Source organism: Anoplophora glabripennis, unplaced genomic scaffold (genome assembly GCF_000390285.2).
Source record: "Anoplophora glabripennis isolate ALB-LARVAE unplaced genomic scaffold, Agla_2.0 scaffold48, whole genome shotgun sequence".
Taxonomy (NCBI): Eukaryota; Metazoa; Arthropoda; class Insecta; order Coleoptera; family Cerambycidae; genus Anoplophora; species Anoplophora glabripennis.
In genome coordinates this window covers 1378714-1384713 of record NW_019416270.1, presented here as the reverse complement: position 1 = coordinate 1384713, position 6000 = coordinate 1378714, and the positions used below count along the sequence as shown (strand labels likewise).

Here is a 6000-nt window from a genome sequence, read left to right as displayed (position 1 = left end):
GCGTTTTACACGTTAAAAACGGAAACATGTTCAGTATAAGAACGAATAATTCTGTTAATACAATTGTTATATACAAATTCGGATACTGGTCTTTATACAACAAATCTTCCCTACTATACAATTGGAATATAAAGTCTATAACACCTAATAATGTATAAGTAATTCATTATAACCTTTATTTCATAGATGCATAAGGTGTAAGCACCTTCCAGTTAAACTGATTGAATAATGAGTATGGAGATGATTGCTGTTTTTAATAAAAGTTGTATATTGGTTATAAAAGTTTTAATATGCGCTATACACATTATTCTAGATAAACAGTTTAATAAGCCCATTTCTTTTAGTGCATTTACGATCAAAAGCATCAAAACCATTTTAAATGCAGTGGCAATGGCATCATCATCATCATCATCAACATGAAAAGCAATGCCGAGAACTAACTTTTTCGTTACAAGGGAGGTAGACATTTTGTTACAAAAGTCTAGAAGCAAAACTGTTGTTATTCTTAATTATTTACAACGACTATGCTTTACACGATATTGTCTTTGATTAAATAAGGCAATCGAATCCAGTGTCAAACAATAATTGGACGAAGTTTTAATGTTCTGAGCTTTATTATCATCGATCGTTCGTAAACAAGTAAATTGGACTGATAATGTAACTTTGAGTATATCCTATCTGTCAACGTCTTACTTATCATCCATCATCAAGTTTAACTTAATTTTAATACCCGCTGTAATAGAGTCCGTGAGAAGTGTCTAACTTGCCAAAGCACTTTTGCAATTTTCAGGTCGGGATCTGGAATACAATACTTCACAACTTTTGACGCAGTGGGATGCAGAATGTACAACCTTTTGAATTTTTTGTTATATTGGAGCTTAAATTTACTTACAATAATTATTGTAGTTTACAAATGGGTATCTTTCAAGTTTAAAAATTAGTTTAGAATATTAATTAAAAAAAATCTTTAAATCAAAAGCGTAAGTAAAGAGTGTACACGCAGGAAGGCGTTTTGATAGAAAACATAGGTTTTTAATTAAAAATTGTAAATTTTTTGTTGATTCATAAAGAACACAGTATAGAGTTATGTATCGAATAGCATATCGGATAAATGGCATGCAAGGCTTTGCTGGCACATACACGCACACTTTTGTTGAAATTTTCAATGACCGTTTTGCATAAACGTGGCTGAATTTCGTTGATTCAGCACTCATTTTACTCCTTTAAGGCACGGGTGGTCGCGGGCTTGTCATAAACCTTAGACTTAGGAAAAAAAAACAATTCTGATCAACAAAACGGAAAATTTCACAAGGAAATGACTCATGTAGTAATTCAATTGTTTCTCGGCCTGTATGGCATATGGCACACGTCCACTACATCCATGTCTTGCAATTTAGGTACAAAAAACTAGATTATTATGTCGCGATAGTCTACAGTTACTGACTGACCAGTCACATTTTCGGAGAAGAATATTCCGATGATGCCTCCAATCCAAAATCCACACCAAACAGTGACACGTGCATTTGTTTAAATAATATAACGAAGCCATCAAAATAAAAATCACTGAAGATGACTTTGTTCGAAAAATGAGCATCCACTACTAGTTGTGCCATAAACCATTCAACCAACTCTCTTCGCTCTGCGTGAGTCAAATAAATTTTGTAAGCATGGAGATGCAACTCTTTCGTGAGAATACGTTGTAGACAGCTTCTCGAAATGTCCAATTATTGATAACGGTGCCGAATTGATGTTCCTGGACTCTCAGCAACACCCTCAGGAACTGCTTCTGTGTTTGGTGTTGAACAACTTGTTGAAAGACGGCCAGAGTGTTTAAGGTCACTAATTGATATAAACTTATTTCAAAACCTGAACCCTTTTCGAAATACAGGGTGTTGAAGTTGATTTTATTTGTTAATTTTTTTCTTAATGTCTTTTAGAGTTATAAACCAATTGTTCTCAAATTTTGTCTGGTGAATGCCATAGTGCACTAGTACTAATGCACAAAATCTCAGCTCGACAGAAATAGCCAGTGGCGTGCATTCCGCACTTGCCGATACCTTTTATAAAAAATATGTGTTACGCCACTGACTGATCTTCAAAATAATAAGTAATTTCAATTGTCCGTGCATTGTTCTGTCAAAATGCATTCTTACGTTTTCTCCATAATAGGCACTGTTAAGGAGTAAACCGACATTTTATAAAATCATCCCTGATCTTAATTTTAGCAGAACTGTTGTAATCAACAACTGATACGCTCAGGTTTTTTTAATTTAGTATTCAGTATTCCTTATCTAAAAGATGTTAAAGCACATTCCTCGCTAATTGAATATTATCTGTGATGTTAACTCCTGATACAGTAATGTCGCAACGAATATTAAATATCAACATGCATATCATTTTAAAACGGTTCAAAATTTGCGCCTTGAAAATGCGCAGAATCGAATGAATTTCTGCTATTGGTTGTTAAATCAAATCGAAAATGATGTTGATTTTGTCTCCAAGGTTCTGTGGACAGACAAAGCGTGTTTTACGAGCCCAGGCGTTGTGAACCATCACAATTTACACTTGTGGCAACATGAAAACCCAAACGCTATTAGGCCGTCATCATTTCAAAATGAATTTAGTGTGAATGTTTGGTTGGGTTTTATTAATGGATAATTGGTTGATTCCGTATTTTTGCCTTAACGTTTAAATTCGATGGATATTTAGATTTTCTGGAACATGATATTCCCGTTGTTCTGGAAAATTTGGCATTGTTGGCTGCAGTTGGATGGAGCACCCGCCCACTCAGGAAGGGCAGTAGTAGGTTGGCTTAATGTGCATTATCCTAACAAATGGATTGCTCGGAAAGGCCATGTTCTTTGGCCAGCTCATTCGCCTGATATTACTTATTTTCCATTTGGAGTATAATAAAAGACAAGGTATATGAAAGTGTGATCACCTCACGTGAGCAGCTGCAACAACAAATTAGAACCGCGTGTCATGATTTAAATCAAAATAGGTTCGTCATGGAAAAAATTAAACGAGCAATTAGAAAAAGATGTGATGCATGTATTGCGGCCAATGGCCTGCAATTTGAACAATATTTAAATATTCGTTGACACATTAATGATACAGTTTCTGTTTAGTTTATTAAATGTTAATGTGCATTAATTTTATAATTAATTATTGTTATTAAATCACTAAAAGAATTTTAAATGTTTTAATTTTTTCCAACTTAAAAAAACGAACATTGTCAGTAATCACAGATAGTATTTACTTAGCCAGGAGCGCGCTTCAACATTTCTTAAATAAGGAATAGTGATCGAGTTCAGCGTTTCAGTAAGTTGTTGATTACGACAGTTCTGCTAAAATTAAAATCAGGGATGATTTTATGAAATGTCGGTTTACTCCATGACGGTGGCTATTTTGGAGAAAACATAATGCTTTTTGGCAGAACAATGCACGGAAAATTGAAATTACTTATTATTTTGAAGATCAGTCAGTGGCGTAACACATAGGTACTTTTTATAAAAGATATCGGCAAGTGCGGAATGCACGCCACTTGCTCTTTCTGTCGAGCTGAGATTTTGTGCATTAGTACTAGTGCATTGTGGCATCCACTACACAAAATTTGAGAACAATTGGTTTATAATTCTAAGAGATATTAACGAAAAATGAAAAAAAAATCAATTTCAACACCCTGTATTTCGGAAAGGATTCAGATTTCGAAATAAGTTTATATAACAAAGTCCCTTTAATTTTATCGGATCTACCCTTTCCTGAATTTTTTCAGAATAAAAATGGGACACCCTGTATATTTTGTCAATAAAAAATTTAGAATTTTTTTATTAAAAACCTGCGTTTTCTATCAAAATAACAACCTTTAGTAACGTTCTCGAATAATTTTTTGACATGTTATTTAATAGGAGGCGTACTACAAATGAATAGCAATATGAGAATATAACTGACAACTATATCATGACATAATATTTACTCTGGCTTAAACACTAACATGGGTAATCAGTAACTGCCACCAAAATGTTACATCTTAAGATTAATATAGGGTCAATGTAAACAAGCAAATTAGTACCTAATACTTCAAAAAGAATTTTGATAGTGTTGTTAATCTAGAAATAAAATTTAGAATTTCTATTTCTTCAAAACAGTGACAGCTACTCAAATAAGCCAGCAATCAATTGAAAAAAATCTATTGTATTTTTAAATAATTTAATTAGTTTTATTATTTCACCATGCAACCACTGCATTTTCTTTGCTACAAAGTTATAACATGCAAAAGTTAGGGAGCAAATTTTGCTACGACTGCTAGTGAAAATTCATACTTTACTGACATCGTTCGTGAATACTATTATTCGTGTCATGTTATTACGTTGTTTGCAAATATTGTTAATGAACATAGTTAGCTAAGACTTTTCGCGTTAGTGTGAACCTGACAAAAGTGTTAGTTAACATTGTCTGCATCAGTGTAAAAGTCAACTAGTCTAAATTTCGTTAAGGATTACGTTTCAAACGTTATTATAAACGTTAGTAAAAATTCCAACTTAGCTAAGATTGTTCTCAAACACTGTTCTCGTTAATGTTGATTTGCAATATCTTGAATTTCGCGGTGTTGCTAGATTGCAAATGTTATTACAAATGTTAGTACAAATTAAAGTTTTGCTATCATTGTTCGCATACAATGTTAGCGAATAGTTAACATAGTTCTTTTCAGTGTAAATGTGGAGTAATCTGAATTTTGTTTGTTTGAAAACAATGTGATTAGGTTACAAATATTATGAATGTTGTAAAAATTAAATGGTTACTAACATTTTCACAAAAACTGTTAGTGAACAGTGTTAGTTAACACTGTTATACTCAGTGTAAACGTGGAATAATCAGAATTTCGTTAGCAAACAGTGTTATTAGGTTGCAAATATTATTACAGGAGTAAATGTTATTAGAAATTCAAATTTTGCTAGACCTGCTTGCTATCATTGTTAGCTAGCACAGCTTATGCTATTGTAGACCGGACATTAGAATACACTGACGTAAAAATGATCGATAGAGATTTAGAAAAATAAAGTGTATAAAAATATGCAACTCTGCAAAGATTTGGTAGCAACTATTTAGAAAACACGCACTCTTATATTTTAAGTTACAGTTTTCCCATTAGGTAATGTAAAGTTTCAAATTTTTATGTTTAATAATAATTCTCAGATATACACATACTACATTGCTATACATAATTGTTGCAAGAACAATACCACGCGTTTATCATCTTCTGATTCTAATCAATATTGAAACCGATAGTTGTGACATCTGTGGGAAAGAAGTACAAGCGTTAGAAAACATTAGCTAAATCTACAGTCAACGTTTTCGCTGACTTTATTTGTAAGGACTTCTACATTGTACAGTTCACTGCCATCTGTCGGTTCAAAGGCGAGCTAATATCACGTACAGCGACGCAGGCTCAAAATGGAGAAGATTTCTGCATATACAATAGCTTGTATGAGCGCTGACTGTCAAAAGAAGTAAATCTACATTATAAAAGTTGTGAAAAGCGTCCTCATAAACAAAAATCAATAAACATGGTGGTTAGTGTGTACGTTCGTAGAAGGTTGGCATTTGTTTTTTAAAAATACGGTGAGTACATTTTGTTTTAAATTAGCGGAAATGCGAGAATTGCAATAGGCAGACCTCGACAATGGTTTCCTACAAATTCTTTCGGAATGTTATTTCATAATTACATGAAAAATAGTTGACATATCCGAAAGAAACATCGGCATGTGGGCGTAAAAGCTGTCAAAATTGAATTTGGCACATATTGTACTGTAATTTCCCGATTTTCTCGTCGTTAATCAATTGTTTCTTGATTGGAATTGACTTTTACTACTGCCAATACAGTGGATTATAATTGGGTAACATATTTAATTCGTTTTAGTTTATTCTTTAAATCGATTTAAATATTATTCGACGAGGGATTTAAATGAAATTGTCGGCGCCTGGTTAATTGCACGATTA

General features: G+C 33.0%; 1 protein-coding gene across 1 annotated transcript in view; it reads left to right on the top strand.

Moving 5' to 3' along the window:
- The first annotated feature begins 5558 nt into the window (after positions 1–5558).
- LOC108904980 (fibronectin type-III domain-containing protein 3A) overlaps positions 5559–6000 on the top strand; it is a 415064-nt gene continuing 414622 nt past the window's right edge. The window contains exon 1 of the mRNA XM_023457344.1: positions 5559–5622. The gene's annotated coding sequence lies outside the window, so the exon portion shown is untranslated. The remainder of the gene's footprint in view (positions 5623–6000) is intronic.